Genomic DNA, 17,554 nt, shown 5'->3' with positions numbered 1-17,554 from the left:
ACACTCATGGTGGTGGGGGGTGAAGGATAGTTGATGAAAGTGCTGCTGTTCCATTCGGGACAGCACCCTCAGAACGGCGGCGCTTGCGGGGAGTATCGTTAGTTCATGGAAGAGCAGACACCGCTCACGTGTTTCTCTTTCCCTTTAGCTCTTAGTTTGACGTGTTCGACTTGACTGCCGGCTAAGTGCTACTTCGATGCTTCTTCAGTCGTCATGAGTGCTCCAGGCCCACCAAACGTTCGGCGCTCGTTCAGAGCAGCGTTCAAGAGGGCTGCCATTCTTTACGCCGAAAAAACAAATCCCTGCGCAACGAGCCGCAAGTTCGATGTTTCTGATCGGGTGGTGCGAGAATGGCGACTGCAGCAAAGGAAAATTTTCACCTGTGACGCCAAGTGAAGAATTTCCCACGGGCCGAAGTCTTGACGCTTTCTGGAGCTGTAGGCCAAGCTTGCAGCCTATGTCATTGAAATGCGTGATCAATCCCTGCCAGTTGTGATGTGTGTGGTGCGCGACATAGTGCGGCGGTTGGGACAACCAGAAGCAAACGACAAGGAGTGCGCGCGCCGAGGCGAATTCCGTGCTGGAAGGAGAAAATGACTAACGCCGAAGAGCGTCCGGCACGTGAACGCGCGGCGCAAGAAAAGGAACTAAAAGAAGAAATGCCAACCAATTAGGAAAGACCACGGGGCATCAGGCAGCCAATCGGAAAATGACTAATCGGCCAGAGCGGAAGAAAAGGCGAGGCGCGCTGGCAGAAGGGGGAGATGCTGGGAGAATTCCAGGAAGCGACGCCAGGAGAAGGTCGGCCACCGGACCCGAGCCACCAGGACTTCACCCAACCAGGGCCTCCCGCCAACCCGTTCCTGCGCGTCGCCAGTCTACCCGAGCGTGCCGCCAGCTGCTCAAGGCCAGCGAGCTTCTGTGCCCAGGGGCAGGACAAGAGCAGTCGGGCTACAGGCCAGAGTTCTACGCCCAGGTGCCCGGCCAGAACGCCAACCCCGTCTGTCGTGCCGCCTGCTGCCCAAGGCCGGCGTTCGAGCTTCTGTGCCCGTGGGCAGGACGAGAGCAGTCGGGTTACTGGCCCGAGTTCTATGCCCAGCTGCCCGGCCAGAACGCCGCTGCCGTGTACTCGTTCCGCCAAGCCGCCTCCCTTCTATCTACAAGCCAGAGCAAGGGCGCTCCGGTCACCTGGTCAACTATCCTATACCCCAATGTTCGGTGAGACCAGCGAAACTCCTTTCATCAACTTGTCGCCGTGTCTCCGCATCGAGACTGCTATGCGTCCCTGCCGTCATGGCAAGGCCGGACACGCGCACTAGTTAACTTTATACTAGCCCTAAGTGTATTCCTTACTGTCGTGATGTCTGCTGGAGTGTTTATTTTATGCTTTCTTTTTCCTTCTATTTATTTTAAGCCTCTTTCTAGTTCTATTAAAAGTTTGTGTGTGTTTACGAAACCAACGGCTTTGTCCCCAATTGGGCATCACACCAGTGAAGTGCGACATGGTCGCAAAAGAAGCCCGGACCTTTGCCTTTTAAGGACCTGCTCCGCCGTGAGTACGAGTGGCTGGTGGCAAAAGAACGCGAACCTATGCCGATTGGACTCGTCAAAAGAGCCTCCCTGACGGCTGCGTGTGGTTGGGTGGATTCGGCATGGGCAATTGTTCCACAAAATGTTGTGGTGTGGTCGTTTGCCAAATGTGGAATTTCGCTAGAGGGCGATGCGCTGTGCGACCGTAGCAGCGATGATGATGGCAGCACCAGTGAGGACGATGGCACAAGTGAAGACACATAGTCCAGTGACCATGCCAGCTACCAATAAATTTTCGTTATCGAATACTCCCTCTTCTTTTTTTCCCCTGTCACACACGATATGGGGGGCTTGACTTACATTTGAGCCGACTTACGGCACCTCTACCGAAATATGGTACACATCTACACAGTTGTCAGTCAAGTGGACAGCGCCTGCCAAAGCGTTTACAGCATTCCGATGCTGCCGAAGCCGGTCATTTAGGCACCTGCCTGTTTGTCCCACCGCCTAAAAAAGGTGGTGAACAAGTGCAGTGTGGGCGTTTTTTCAGAACCACTCAAGCTCGACAAATGTCATCATCATCGTCATCATCAGCCTGATCACGCCCACTGCAGGGCAAAGGCCTCTCCCATACTTCTCCAACTACCCCGGTCATGTACTAACTGTGGCCATGTTGTCACTGCAAACTTCTTAATCTCCACTGCACACCTTTCTGCCGCCCCCGGCTATGCTTCCCTTGGAATCCAGTCCGTAACCCTTCATGACCATCAGTGCCTCGCTGCCTATTGTAAATTGCTGTTCTCTTCCGAGACTGTTAAGCATTTTTTAGTTTTCTGCAGATTAATTTTTAGACCCACTCTTCTGCTTTGCCTCTCCAGGTCAGTGAGCATGCATTGCAATTGGTCCCCTGAGTTACTAAGCAAGGCAATATCATCAGCGAATCGCAAGTTACTAAGGTATTCTCCATTAACTTTTATCCCCAATTCTTCCCAATCCAGGTCTCTGAATACCTCCTGTAAACACGCTGTGAATAGCATTGGAGAGATCGTATCTCCCTGCCTGACACCTTTCTTTATTGGGATTTTGTTTTTTTCTTTATGGAGGACTGCGGTGGCTGTGGAGCCGCTATAGATATCTTTCAGTATTTTTACATACCGCTCGTCTACACCCTGATTCCGTAATGCCTCCATGACTGATGAGGTTTCGAATGAGTCAGACGCTTTCTCCTAATTAATGAAAGCTATATAATAAGGGTTGGTTATATTCCGCACATTTCTCCATCACCTGATTGATTGAGTGAATATGGTCTATTGTTGAGTAGACTTTACGGAATCCTGCCTGGTCCTTTGGTTGACAGATGTCTAAGGTGTTCCTGATTCTATTTGTGATTACCTTAGTAAATACTTTGTAGGCAATGGACAGTAAGCTGATCAGTCTATAATTTTTCAAGTCTTTGGTGTCCCCTTTCTCATGGATTAGGATTATGTTAGCGTTCTTCCAAGATTCCAGTACGCTCAAAGTCATGAGGCATTGCGTATACAAGGTGGCCATTTTTTCTAGAACAATCTGCCCACCATCCTTAAACAAATCTGCTGTTACCTGATCCTCCCCAGCTGCCTTCCCCCTTTGCATGACTCCCAAGGCTTTCTTTACTTCTTCCGGCATTACTTGGGGAATTTCAAACCCCTGTAGACTATTCTCTCTTCGATTATCGTCGTGGGTGCCACTGGTACTGTATAAATCTCTGTAGAACTCCTCAGCCACTTGAACTATCTCATCCATATTAGTATTGCCGGCTTTGTCTTTCAACGCATACATATGATTCTTGCCTATTCCTAGTTTCTTCTTCACTGCTTTAGGCTTCCCCCGTTCCTGAGAGCATGTTCAATTCTATTTATATTACACTTTTTTATGTCAGCTGTCTTACGCTTGTTGATTAACTTGGAAAGTTCTGCCAGTTCTATTCTAGCTGTAGGGTTAGAGGCTTTCATACATTGGCGTTTCTTGATCAGATCTTTCGTCCCCTGCGACAGCTTACTGTCCTCCTGTCTAATGGAGTTACCGCCGACTTCTATTGCACACTCCTTAATGATGCCCATAAGATTGTCATTCATATCTTCAACACTAAGGTCCTCTTCCTGAGTTAAGGCCAAACGCCTGTTCTATAGCTTGATCCGGAATTCCTCTATTTTCCCTCTTACCGCTAACGCACAAATGTGCAGGCTGGGAAATAATGCGAAGAGTCAAGGTACATGAGCTAGGGACAATGTCACCCACTTGGTTGACTGCAATGTGGGGGTGGTATACAAAGTTCCACTTCCCTGTGGAAAGTGCTACATTGGACAAACAGGCAGGTGCCCGAATGACCGGCTTAGGGAGCACCGGAATGCTGTAAATGCTATGGCAGGAGCTGGCCACTTGGCTGACCACTGCGCTGATGTACAGTGTCGTCCATTCTTATGGTGAACACGGCTCACCGTGGCCGCGCTCCGCGGGGCGCCAGTGCGTCCGGCGCGGCGGCACATCGAAGCGAAGCGGCGCAGGCGCACATGCACTTAGTGGAGGCGCTTCGCGTCGTCTGCTCCAGCGCTGTAGAAGACAACACAAAGCGCCTCCTCTGAGTGCATGTGCGCCTGCGCCGCTTCGCTTCGATGCGTCGCCGCGCCGGACGCACTGGCGCCCCCCGCGCAGCGCGGCCAGGGTGAGCCGTGTTCACCCTAAGAGTGGACGACACTGTACATGTAAATGCTCCTGGTGTTTTCGTAACACGCAAGTGCTCAGACGGTTCGCTAGGAAGTTAGATAGGAAAATATTTGAGGCGCATTGCATTTCAAATGCTGCTGATGGATGTGTAAGCGCTCCATCACTGGCACTCACTGATAAAGAAATGGTGTACCTTGAGAAGAACCTGATCAATGCTTTGTAATAACTTGCTGTGGGCACCTATTGGCTTCATTGCGCATTTGGTTTTCTCCTAGGTGGCACATTCGTTTATGTGTCTGTCTGCACATTTATTTGAGCATACAATGGTTTCTTGCATGTTTTTATGAATAAAGCTTGTCAGCTGAAGTCTAGCACTCTGTTCTGTACTAACTTTCTTTCCGCTAGCCTTGCTAGCGTTGGTAACTGTGTCACAGTATAATAGACGCAATGTCCGTTATACTGCGAACTACAGTGAAAGCAAAAATTGGAGGACGCTTAAGCTTCGCCTTCAAGAGTGGAACGCGATAGCGTTCCCGTCGACCCGCCAATGGGTGTAAGACAATGGGCTACAGGGCAGCCATCACTTACGAGGCGCCCCGAATCAGACGCGGTGAGCGTCGAGCCATATGGTCGAGCAACGCGGCGTTCGGCGCAGCAACGAAACGTGCGCCTGAGCAAGCGGAGCGAACCAAAGAACTCGGTATCCCGGAGGGGGAAATGATGCACGCCAGCCAAACGCCGTGATCGGCACGGGCAGAGAGATAGAGAGATAGTGATCTAAAGAAAGGAAGGACGCTTGATTCTACAGAGGGAGCCAGGCGAAGCGTTGTCAGGGGAGAGAGTCCGAGCAGCGCCTCCTCTATAGAGGAGGCGCTGGTCCGAGCCGCGACAGCTCCAATGCGCGCGTGGCGCACCATCTGTCGGGGCAGCGCCGTACATGGAGAGGAGGGGGTCTTCTGTGTTTGCCGCAAGATGGCTCTCCGTGTGCGGAAAGCGCAGAAGAAATGCAGCGAAACGCACATCGCTACTCGTGTAATTGCGACTTCTGTAAGTTACATGTTCATAATTACCGATATACACCACAGTATAACTTTCCACGGCTCGTTTCGAAGGCAACACCGCATTCACTAGAGGCGCGTTTGTACCTTTTGGAAGCATCGAAATCGTGGCTGAGTGGTAGCGTCTCCGCCTCACACTCCGGAGACCCTGGTTCGATTCCCACCCAGCCCATCTTTGAAGTTGCTTTTTATTTATGGAGTGCCTGCCGTGATTTATCGCTCACGGTCAACGCCGCAAAACGCTGACGCCGACACCGACGCCGACACCGACGCCGACGACACCGGCTTTTCTGCGACACGAGCTCCTTAACGCTATCGCGTTAAAACCAACATGAGCCTGTCATGTTTGCACCCACATAGGTCTGACCAAGGCAACAAAGGGAACCTTGCTACAGGTGTGCCAGCTGTCAGGTGCTACTTTGTATAGCACTTTCTTTTTATGAGCACCACATTAAAAAGGTGCTCTAAACAGGTGGACATCCTAGTTAATTATTATTTGATAATTGCTATGTGTTGACTGTAATCAGAAAGATTTATCTGGTTAAGGCCATCATTAATAAACACATTTATGTGCAGTATCACAGTGCACTGCTAGTAGCATGAAATGTCTACTAAACACGCAAACAAAAACTCAACGGGGGCAGTGGGGGAAAGAAATCTGGCAGTCAAATAGTTTATTATATAATATGTACATTATAAAAATTGTGCATGCTCTTTGCAATACATTTGTTGACACCAGTACCTGCAGCCTGCCTGTGCCTTGCTGGTGAATGGGAAAACACTACACTGTGCCTCTCCGGAATATGTTGCAATGGCGACCACAAGCTGCCTGTCTGCCTTGTAGACTACAACTAGGTAGTTGGGAGACCATAAACAAATTTCCCTCCTTTTGTACCCAGCCAGTAGCACCATTCTTCTCATCACGAAAATAAGCATGGTATGGTCTATTTACCTGCTCTGGCTTTAGGACATTGTAGATTTCCTCATCCCTGAGTATGCTGCAAGCAGACAGAGGCACAGCCTGATTTTGAATTGCACGGGCAGCTCGCCCATGCACACGAAGAATTTCTTGCTCAGCCGACAAAACTAACTTCTCCTGAAATAAGGAAAGCACCGATAAATACATAACCCAAATTCAAGTGCTTCTGAGACAGCTTACCCGTTCAATCAGGTGCTGCAACCTCAACTTGTACCGCTCACGTTCCTGGTCTAGAAACAGGTCCCGCATTGGAGACCCACTCAGTGACTGTGGCAGTGGAATCTGAGGATTGAAGAAACGCATTATCAAATGCAGTGCTTCACAGTAAGCAAGCTGTAAGAATATCACTGCACAGATAAGTTAACTGGTCAATAAAGTTCTAGATTCTTAAGATCACTCCAATTGCAAGAACTGTAACTAAAATAAATGAAAATTTGAGAGTGCAAAATGAGATCCTTTTTTTTTCTGAAGCATCAGGACTTGCCAATATACTTCCACCAGAAGAAGTAGGTTTTGTCCCTGTTTCATGCAGCACAGCGTAGCAGCATGCAAAGTATACAAATATTCAAAGCTAATGCCAAGGTACTTCAACCATTGCTTTTAATCCAAGAGCATTATACAGCCGAAATATGGTATACCGAAAATTGATTTCATGAAATTTTCTATTTAACTAAGTGCATTAGTTTTACCGACACATATTCATAGAGCCTAATGAATTGAAAACCTTGAAGCAATACAGTTAATGAACTCATGTCCGGCATAATTTAATAATGTTTTGGGAAAAGTATGAGTAAATGTGTCACAGCAAACCAATAAGTTTCAAATTACTTTGAAATTTATTCGGGTATTGCTGCACTAGACTCATTACAATGCTAGTCTGAGATGGACAGTTTTCCTTTTACATAATGGCACATTTAGCTTTAATGGAATAGACAATTTTTAACTTTCAAAGTGCATGCAGAGTGGCCTGCCAGTGGCATGATTACAGTACTCCTCACTGCTTTCCTCCTGTACATGGATTCAAGGTAACATTGAGGGGAATTCAAAGAGAATCCCACTGTAGATTTTTTCCTATGAACTTTAGAGCGATCTTAGGGTGTATGTCTGCTCAACATGACACCTATTGCAGAATCTTTATTCTCACTTCCCTGCCTTTTGATTTCCAGGGCTAAGTGGGCTTGTAATGGCACAACACAACATGCCTCTTACCATAGTTGCCTTTTAGACCCCTGAGGACTACAAATACTACTACCATGCTTTGTGGCAGCAGTGGCATGGTGAAAATTACCGTGAAATTAGTCTATTGCTCATTTAGGTGCCTCAGCATTGCAACTCGACATTAGCTTACCAGACGATGCCAGTTGCTTTGTCACAAACAAGTTAAAATGTGTACCGTTTTACTCAGTGCAGCCTTAGCCCATAATTTTTGCTGTTTATGAGGATTTTTTTATGCAAACCCGTATTGCTTGGCGCAAACGGATTGACTTCGAAAAAAAAAAAAATGCAATTTAAGATAACCCTCAATAAGCTAAGAATCGATAACAATGTGTACACATACAATGCAGCATACGCTGCTGTAGTTCCCCTACCTTGATAGCAAGGACCTAGGCTGGGAACACGTGTGCTTAACAAAAAAAGCCAATTCACCACATGAGCCTATCGTGCCCTCGCACCTATCCATATCATTAACTAACATTCGTAGCATTCTTCCAAAATGCAATGAAATTTCGTCATACTTAGATGACTGTGAATGTGATATATTGGCACTTATGGAAACTTGGCTCAGCTCTGAAATTGCGGATGGCGAAGTTCTATCCGATTCTAATGTTTACACCATCTATCGCAGAGATAGGGACGACAGAAGAGGTGGTTGGGTATTGCTCGCCATAAAAAAACATATCACGTCATTTCTTGTGCCGATGCCTTCCAGTCTCGAAATTCTGTGGGTCTGCGTAACATTTCCCCAATCGAATACAATTTATGGTGTATGCTACAGTCCACCCAATAGTTCTTACAATTTCATTTCCGAATTACACGATAACATTACGTCTACTATTCGATCCAAATATAACAAAGCTGACATTTTTCTTCTTGGTGATCTTTCCAGACATTGACTGGCAAAACTTGCGAGGCCAATCGCATGCATCTTGTGAGTTCATTCAACTAACACTTGATTTTTCACTTGTGCAATTAACAAACCAGCCTACTCGTATCAATAACATTTTGGATTTTGTTCTATCGTCCGCGCTCGAGAGGGTTAACACTATCACTTTTACGGATGGGTTCAGTGACCACCGGTTATTACAATTCACAGTTCATACACCTTGATGCTCACGCCACCTGAAAACTAAACAAGTATTTGATTACAAAAGATCAAACGTCAGCGCAATTAACAATGGTATGGAAAGCTTCACGTCCTCATTCTTAGCAATGATTTCTGAGCGGACACTTAACGGGAATTGGTGCCTGTACAAAGAAAAGTTAATGGAATTAGCCCATGTGCATATACCAAAGGTTTCATTTCGCATTGACTCATCAAAACCATGGTTCAGTAAAGATCTTCTTAATCTAAAGAATAAAAAGAAGCGTCTTTACAGGACTGCCAAATGTGTTGATACACCTGTGTCTTGGAGCAAACATAAGTCTTGTAGTCTACTGTAATGCCCTGCGTCGAGCCAAGCAAAAGTATTTCTCTTGCTATCTGCAATCACTGCTTCAAAACAACCCCCAAAAATTTTGGAAAACGATCTCTCCCATTAAAGATTCCGACATTTCATAAATACTTGATAGCTATGGCTTGCCGATTGCACGAGAGCTTTCAGCATCTATCTTTAACAATTACTTTACGTTTGCATTTACAAAGGAAGACCGTTCGAAAATACCAACACCCATCGAATTCGATTATACATACATGGCCCCTATCAATATAACAACCACAGGTGTTGCTGAGCTGATCAACAACCCCAAGATGTCAACTGCTTCCGGCATGGACAGTATAAACTAAAAAATCATAATATACAGTAGTATCCTCTAGCACAGTCTCCCCCCCTGCTTGTTTCAACAGTCCCTCTCAACAGGGGAAGTTCCGTATGACTGGAAGGTTAGTATAGTTATACCTTTCTTTAAGTCTGGCGATAAAAGTGCTGTTAACAATTACCGCCCAATATCACTAACAAGCGTTCCCGGTGAGTTACTAGAACACATAATCTTTTCAAACGAAGCAAATCACTTGGAAACTGCCAAGGTCTTCTTTAAACATCAACATGGTTTTAGAAAAGGACTATCATGTGAAACGCAACTATTCGAATTGACTGCGGATATTTTATAAACATGGATAAGGGCACACAAACACATTCCATTTTCATAGACTTCGCTAAGGCTTTCGATCGCATTGCTCATTGCGGTCTCATAGCTAAACTTTCACGCTTAAACATTGATTCCCTAACAGTATCTTGGATAAGAAATTTCTTGTCACTAAGGAAGCAATTCACTGTCGTCGATAACTTTAATTCCAGTATCAGCGATGTAACATCTGGTGTACCACAAGGAAGCGTACTCGGACCATTACTTTTTCTGATTTATATTAACAACCTGCCATCCAAAATAACGTAATCCATTCGCTTGTTTGCAGATGATTGTGTGATCTACCGTATAGTGCGGAATATAGGTCGAGGTTTTTTCCAAAAAATATTACTAAAAGGTCACCTTTCGACTTATATACCGGCCCTTGGCACAACATGAATAGTCGTCTGGCAACATGTAGGAGTGCAGACCTTTCGGCATCCGCATCGTTATCGCCTCCTTGGTGACCGACGCCATCTTCCCTTTTGTGCAGCGATCGTTCCTGGCGTAGCTAAATTTCCAGACAACCCGCAAAATGAGTACGAGTACTCAACGTCAGCTTACCGCGGCGTTCAAGAAGAAAGTAATCGAATATGCTGAAATGCATGGGAATTTGTCTGCCCAGCGGCAATTCAGCGTGTCGGAAAAAAGCGTCCGGTACTGGCGAACGCAGAAAGTCAAGCTGTCTGCCTGCAATGCGCGGAAGACGTCCTTTCGCGGGCGCCGCGCGGTGCACCCGGAGCTCGAAGACAAGGTGGCGGATTTCGTCCGCGAGCATCGTGGCCAGTGACAGTGACAGCGGAACTCATCCGCATCAAAGCTATTGAGATCGCCCGAGAATCCAGACTGCCCAAGGAACAATTCAAGGGCTCCATTTATTGGGTTCGTCGCTTCATGAGACGCAAGGGATTTGCACTTCGACGGCGCACATCAATCTGCCAGAAGCTGCCAGAGGCATACGAGGACAAGCTGGTCGAATTCCAGTGCTATGTTATCCGACTCCGGCAGCAGCATGGCTACATGTTGGGACAGATCGGCAACGCTGATGAAACGCCGGTGTGGTTCGACATGCCGTTGCCCACCACAGTGTGCGAACGCAGTGCAAAAGAAGTCGAGCTTCTTTCTACGGGGAATGAGCATTCGCGCTTCACGGTGATGCTCGCGTGTACTGCAGACGGCAGAAAGCTGCTTCCGTACATAATATTCAAGAGGAAGACGCTGCCGAAAGAGGCTTTCCCGCGGGATGTTGTCGTTCGATGAATGAAAAGGGCTACATGGACGAGGCCCTCATGCTCAATTGGATTAAGACCGTCTGGAATCGGCGACCCGGCGCACTCCTGCGGTGTCCGAGCATGCTCGTCTTGGATGCCTTTCGCGGGCACTTGACAGCAGGTGTGAAGCAGGCAGTCCGCGACGGGAGGACGGAACTCGCCGTCATTCGGGGAGGCATGACCTCAACCCTTCAGCCACTGGACGTCATGCTCAACAAGACCTTTAAAGACCATGTCCGTGAACAATATAATCAGTGGATGGCCGGCGACAACCCGACGACTCCAACCGGCCGGCTGCACAGGCCGCCTCTTGCCACTGTGGCCACATGGGTGTCGCAGGCTTGGCGCTCGCTGCCCGACGATATGGTGGTGCGGGCATTCAAGAAGTGTTGCATTAACAACTCCTTGGACGGCACCGAGGATGACATGTTGTGGGACGCAGCCAGCGAAAAGCAGTCGTCTTCGGACGAGAGTTCAGACAGCTCAGACGAATGAGCAGGTGACGACTCTGGCGGCACCACTAAATAAAACAAAGTTTTGTGCCTTATAATTTTTATGTTGACTTCTTTGCTTCAATGTAAGGGGGTCGACCTATATTTCGCCTTGACCTATATTTCGCATTTATCATCAAATCTGCTCACCTTCCATCATGTTGCGCTCCAACGAGATCTTGACCGTATTACTAACTGGTGCTCTTCTTGGCAAATTACCCTAAACACTGATAAATGCAAACTAATAACATTCACTCGCAAAAATACATTTCCTGCTTTCGGTTACTCACTTGATAAGAATCCCGTCACGCACCAACTCATACAAATACCTTGGCATTCTCCTTAAACCTAACCATACATGGTCTGCGCACATAAAAAAAATAACTGCTAAAGCCTCACGTATGCTCGGTTTTCTTAAACGCAATCTGCGCGATGCTCCTGTCCTCACTAGACAAATCGCTTATCAGACTTTCGTAAGGCCACAACTGGAATTTGCAGCCTCTATCTGGTCACCTCATCAAGCTTACCTAATCGCGACTCTTGAATCGGTCCAAAACCGCGCCGCCCGCTTCATTGTCAGAGATTAGAGAGATTTAGTGTAGGGGACGCAAGGCGTTGGGGCCCCTAGTGATTGGGTGCGTTTGCGTTTGCATATGCAAGCAGAAACACGTTATAGGTTAGCGGCCCCAAACGCAAGCCGCAGTGGTCGCATGCGCTCGCAGCGCCATCGTCTCATCTTTGCTGCGTTATCATTTTTTAAAACATGAAATCAAGCATATGAAGTAAAGCACATAAATCTATTCTTATTAAAAACTGTTAACAGAGAGGTTTAGAGTGTCCGGTATTCGGATAAACGCAGGCTGGGGTGTTGGGACAGAGCTATGAACGGGAGCGTCCTGCATGGTGCAGCCACCTGGTGGCGCAAAGCTCAAACAGACAAAAACAGCTAATATTGCAGTAACCAAGTGTATTTTACTTTGCTGCGGGTAAAAATTTTTGGCAGCAACACAGTTGCGCCAGTGCCGAAAATTTACACCAGCAGCGAAGTAGAATAGACTTGGTTACAGCAATATTAGCTGCTTTTGTCCGTTTCTGCTTTGCGCTCGCTGCCAGGCTGGGGTGTTGGGACAGAGCTATGAACGGGAGCGTCCTGCATGGTGCAGCCACCTGGTGGCGCAAAGCTCAAACAGACAAAAACAGCTAATATTGCAGTAACCAAGTGTATTTTACTTTGCTGCGGGTAAAAATTTTTGGCAGCACCACAGTTGCGCCAGTGCCGAAAATTTACACCAGCAGCGAAGTAGAATAGACTTGGTTACAGCAATATTAGCTGCTTTTGTCCGTTTCTGCTTTGCGCCACAAAGCGGCTGCACCATGCAGACCGCTCCCATTTATGGTTCCGCCCCAATGCCCCAACGGCGTTTATCCGAATATCGGACACGCTAAACCTCTCCAATATATATAAAAACGACGTCTGTCAACACTTGGCGAAAGATTTATTAGATTATCTACCCGCTAGCTACTCGTAAGTTCTCCTACACCGTGAGTCATGTGGGTAACGTGACCACTTAGGGGCAGCAATGTTTTCGGCCGGCCAAACAACCCAAGGACGCAAGTAGACGTAGCGGTCTGCGCATGCGCAGTACCGTCGCTCCTAGTTCTTGCGTACGCAAGCCGCTTGCGTCCCCTAAACTAAAACTCTCTATTATCACCGCGACTGTAGCGTGACTAGCATTAAGTCATCTTTATTTCTCTTATCTTTTGAATCACGAAGAACCATAGGATTGCTTTGTCTATTTCACAAAATAATCCATAGTACGCACCCGTCCACTCTGCTTCTCACTCATCCATCTCGTACATCTCGGCGTCTGCATAATCATCTCAGTTTCCAGTGTATCTTTGGCCGAACAAACGCTTTCAATTCTTCCGCGTTATCACGTGCCATTCAGCATTGGAATAACCTACCAAACGACATAGTTGACATTCTTGACCCAGTATCCTTCAAAGCACGCTTATGCACATTATTTCCATAATTCATCACAACCATACTGCGCACCTAAGTAAATACTTTTAGCGAAGTTGTATAGTTTTTCATTTCTTCTTGTTTTGTTTGAATGTATGTTTTGTATTGCTTTAACATTGTTAGAGACTTGTTCTATCATCTTCACCTGCTACCATTTGTATAAATTCTTTGTACTCCTTTTTTGTTACTTCACACAGTCGTTTTGTTTCATTTATCGCGTTATTTATATTGTTAGATATTTGTTCTTTCATGTTTACTCGCTAACAATGTATAATTTATTTTTACTCCTCTCTTTTTTGCTAATTCCCTGTATCCTCCACTCACGCAATACTCCTTCGGGAGCCTGTGAGGTAAATGAATAAATGAATGAATGATTGAATGAATGAATGAATGAATAAATTTCTTGGTCCAAGAGAGCCTATGCTCACAAAAGTAATTTTTCTTTTTTGCTCATGAATAAATATTATATTCGCATGAGTGCTATGTGTTTGCAACAGTTTACACAAGGACGTTTACACAAGGACGCTGACCGTCTTTCTCGTCACCCGGTAGACATTCCAGACTATGATTCCCATGACATTGATGCTTGTCTTAGTCGTTTCAGACTTGCGTGACATTCGTAATGAACAATGCCATGATGACTCTTTACATCTCCTCATCAATTACGCAGCTTCTATGCATCCTGACCCCCACGTCGGCGCATTCATACTCCGCGACGGCATTCTGTACTAATGCCATTTTAGCCCTGACGGCCCAGAACTTTTGCTCGTTCTACCTCGACATCTTCGGGCACAAGTTCTCGAGCAGCTATACGACACACCCACCGCCGGCCACCTCGGTGTCTCTTGTACCTACGACCATATACAATGACACTTTTACTGGCCCAGCCTGTATCGCTCTGTGCACTGCTACGTTGCTGCCTGTGCACTCTGTCAGCACCGTAAGCAACCTGCTGTGTTACCTGCTGAATGCCTACACCCTATCGATGTCTCTGCTGAACCATTCTTTTGCATCAGCGTCAATCTCCTAGGCCCTTTTCATACATTTGAAACCAGTAACAAGTGGGTCGCTGTCACGACTGACTACACGTGTTATGCCATCACGCGAGCATTGCCGACAAGCTGTGCTACGAACGTTGTGGATTTCCTTCTGTATGACATCATACTGCACCACGGGCACTGAGGCGGCCGCACTTTCTTGTCCCGCGTTGTCGAAGATCTTCTTTGTGCCTGTTCTGCCATGCACAAACTATCCGCCACATATCATCCACAGACCAATGGACTAACTGAGCGGCTCAACCAGACGTTGAAGGAGATGCTATCCATGTAAGTTTCTCCGGAACACAGTGACTGGGACGACACTCTACCATACATAACCTTTGCATATAATTCGTCCCGTCACAAGACCGCTGGTTTTTCTGCCTTTTATCTGCTGTTCAGCCGCCACCCAACTTTGTCCTTCGACACACTTTTTCCATCCCAACTGGGTATGACCACGACATCTTCGTCAGGGCTCACACAGCTCGCCAGATCACAGCCTCCCAGGTTGCGCAGAAGAGTAGGTGCGACACCCGCCACCGGAATATTTATTTCTCCCCTGGGTCCCCAGTTCTTTTATGGACACCACGCTGCTGCATTGGATTGCCCGAAAAACGTCTCCCGTGTTACACAGGGCCTTATAAGGTCCTGTGCCAGCTCAGCTATGTAAATTACGAAGTATCCCGGTTAGACTATTTGTACCACGAGTTCTATCATGAGCTCTATGTATTAGTTCTATGCATGAGTTCTATTGTACTGTCAACATTATGAAACACAGGTACTACAAAAATCATTGTTGTCATTTTTCCTGGAACAATTATGGTACAGTTCACACCGCTTATAGTGCAGGAACAAATATAACATGGTGTTTTCTCTCTCCTGTTTACCATCTCGCAGAAATCCATGTATATGTATACTGCTTATAGCGCAGCTGTGCAAGACGGAAGACAGAAAGAAAAAAAACTTCGCGGCTGTGCGCATTATGTTACATGGCATCTGTTCTCCACATTGGTGTTTCCTAGGTGATGGAGAACCCTCTTCTCTGACCACTTGTCAGCAATGCACGCTTTGCACTCAACACATGTGCATTATTGCTTTTCAGGTCTTTAGTTTGCGAGTGGAAAGTTAATACAGCCATTGACTGATTTGTCGGACAAGAATGAGGTCGCAAACATGCCTGAATGACCGGGCAGGTCGAGTAAATTTATTTCGACAATAAAAAAGGTGCTATGAAAAATCTGTTTACAGAATTTTTTTTATGTGTTACTTTATTGGAATACATACAAATTTTCTGACATTTGAGGTCACGAGTGCGTGTTGCACTGGCTCATATTGTGCGTGCCACCTTCACTCCACAACCCTTCAGCTCAGGTGGTGTTCTGCAAATTCAGTTCGGAGCTCTATGTCCAGACATGAGCTTTTGCCGTTTCTATCAGTACAAGCACACAGCTGTTCACAGTAGTTGCCGGCCGATGGCCAGATAGTGAAACTAAACATGGCTTCACGTGCGCTGCCATCAGATACCCACAATGGCATGCCGCCCAATATCTATGCAAGCTAGGCCTAACCAGCGCCGCCTCGTCAGGAATTGGCAACCAAAATTGCAGTTTGGTGCCAAGTTTACGAAACTCTGCGCAGCGACCGATAGCACTAGAAAAGCGGAGGAACCACCTTGGCAACAAAAGTTAGGGCACGGGTGACAGCCAGAATGGCGACAGCTTAAATCATGGTTGCAATGTTTCCAACATCGCATATGCGGATCCGTTCCAAAAACCGAGCGAGACATGGTAGTCTAAAATTTCAGCTGCTTTTTTTTACGACTGCTTCCTGTGATGACCACGAGCACTTCAACATTAACCTTTCAAGGTTCGTAAATTTAAACGGATGCAAACGTCCCAGTCACATACTCCTATTCCCAGATATGCGCGGCTGCTTGGTCCACGTTTTGCATGTATGTAGCCTTTGAAAAATGTTGTGCTTATGGTGTGGTAACGCTTATAGTGCAGATATTCCCACCTGCATCAATTTACATTAAAGGTGTTTACAGTGCACTACATTACACTGGACGCTTCTGAGCACTCTAGATTGTTCTTGCAGTGAGCTTAACATTTAGCAGTTGAAATCAAGCACTCAAAACCCGTTCACCTTGTTAATTAGGAGAGCTCAGAGACACTTGTCTTGGAAGCATGGCACTGAGGATAAAGATCAAGATCCAACAGTTCCAGTCACCTGGCTACTGAAAGTTCTGTTGGCATGGTGTCTGCCATGGCCTTTCTGGCGGGAACTTTGCTTGTGCACACCTTGTGTGTCAACTGTATTTGTTTACAAAAAAAAAAAGAAGCAGCACTGTCATGTTTCTGCTACCAGCCTCCAAGTGCTCTAGCGAGCAGCCAGGTGTTAGGCTCAGGCAAGCTTCCTCGGGTTCCAATATGCAGTGGGCTTCATGTTGTTGTAATCCAACTTGAAGTGTAGCAGGGACCAGTTGAATGACCCATTAAAGGGATAGTGAATAAAAAATTTGTCGCCGAGATTTCTGTCTCCAGTGATAGCTGTCGTACCGAGAGCGACCAAAACAACACTCTTTCTGAGGAGAAGTGAGCGAAAAGTAATTATTTTAATGAATATTTCTCAAATCACAGCACCTACCGGCCTCCTCCGAAAGCTCTGGCAAAACCGGATGTCACGTCACGCTTACCCACCTCGAGGCCCATTGCGAGCGATCGTCCACACTGAGCGCGCGAAGGGGCGAGTTGACGTTTGCAGCAACGCGCTTTCTTTGTTCGACCACCATATTCGTACCGCTTCCTTGTGTGAGCTGTTCGAAAACCTCGTCTTTCATCTCGTGGATTTGTCGTTTGATGTGTGGAGCAGCCGTGTCAGCGCCGCAAAATGCCGAGGGTCTGCTGTGCGCATTTGAAAACGGCAGGCAGCGGTAGTCTTTTTCTCGCGTACTTGTTCACGCTGTAGTTTTGCGCACAGGTGCCGTTTGACCGTAATTTGTCGTTTGTACGAGGTTCTGAGCCAGCTGTTTGGCCAATTCTGCCAGAATGAATCGAAATCCGCATCGTCTGAAGCGACGGATGACGAAAAAAAATTCGCCGACATGAGACTGGTGGCGTG

The 17,554-nt window shown here is 46.8% G+C and overlaps 1 pseudogene; it reads right to left on the bottom strand.

Annotated features, from left to right (window-relative positions):
- LOC139054214 (ankyrin repeat domain-containing protein 12-like) overlaps nucleotides 1-17,554 on the bottom strand; it is a 69,026-nt pseudogene that overhangs the window by 17,604 nt on the left and 33,868 nt on the right.

Source organism: Dermacentor albipictus, chromosome 1 (assembly GCF_038994185.2).
Source record: "Dermacentor albipictus isolate Rhodes 1998 colony chromosome 1, USDA_Dalb.pri_finalv2, whole genome shotgun sequence".
NCBI classification, from domain to species: Eukaryota; Metazoa; Arthropoda; class Arachnida; order Ixodida; family Ixodidae; genus Dermacentor; species Dermacentor albipictus.
This window is presented reverse-complemented; position numbering and strand designations above follow the sequence as displayed.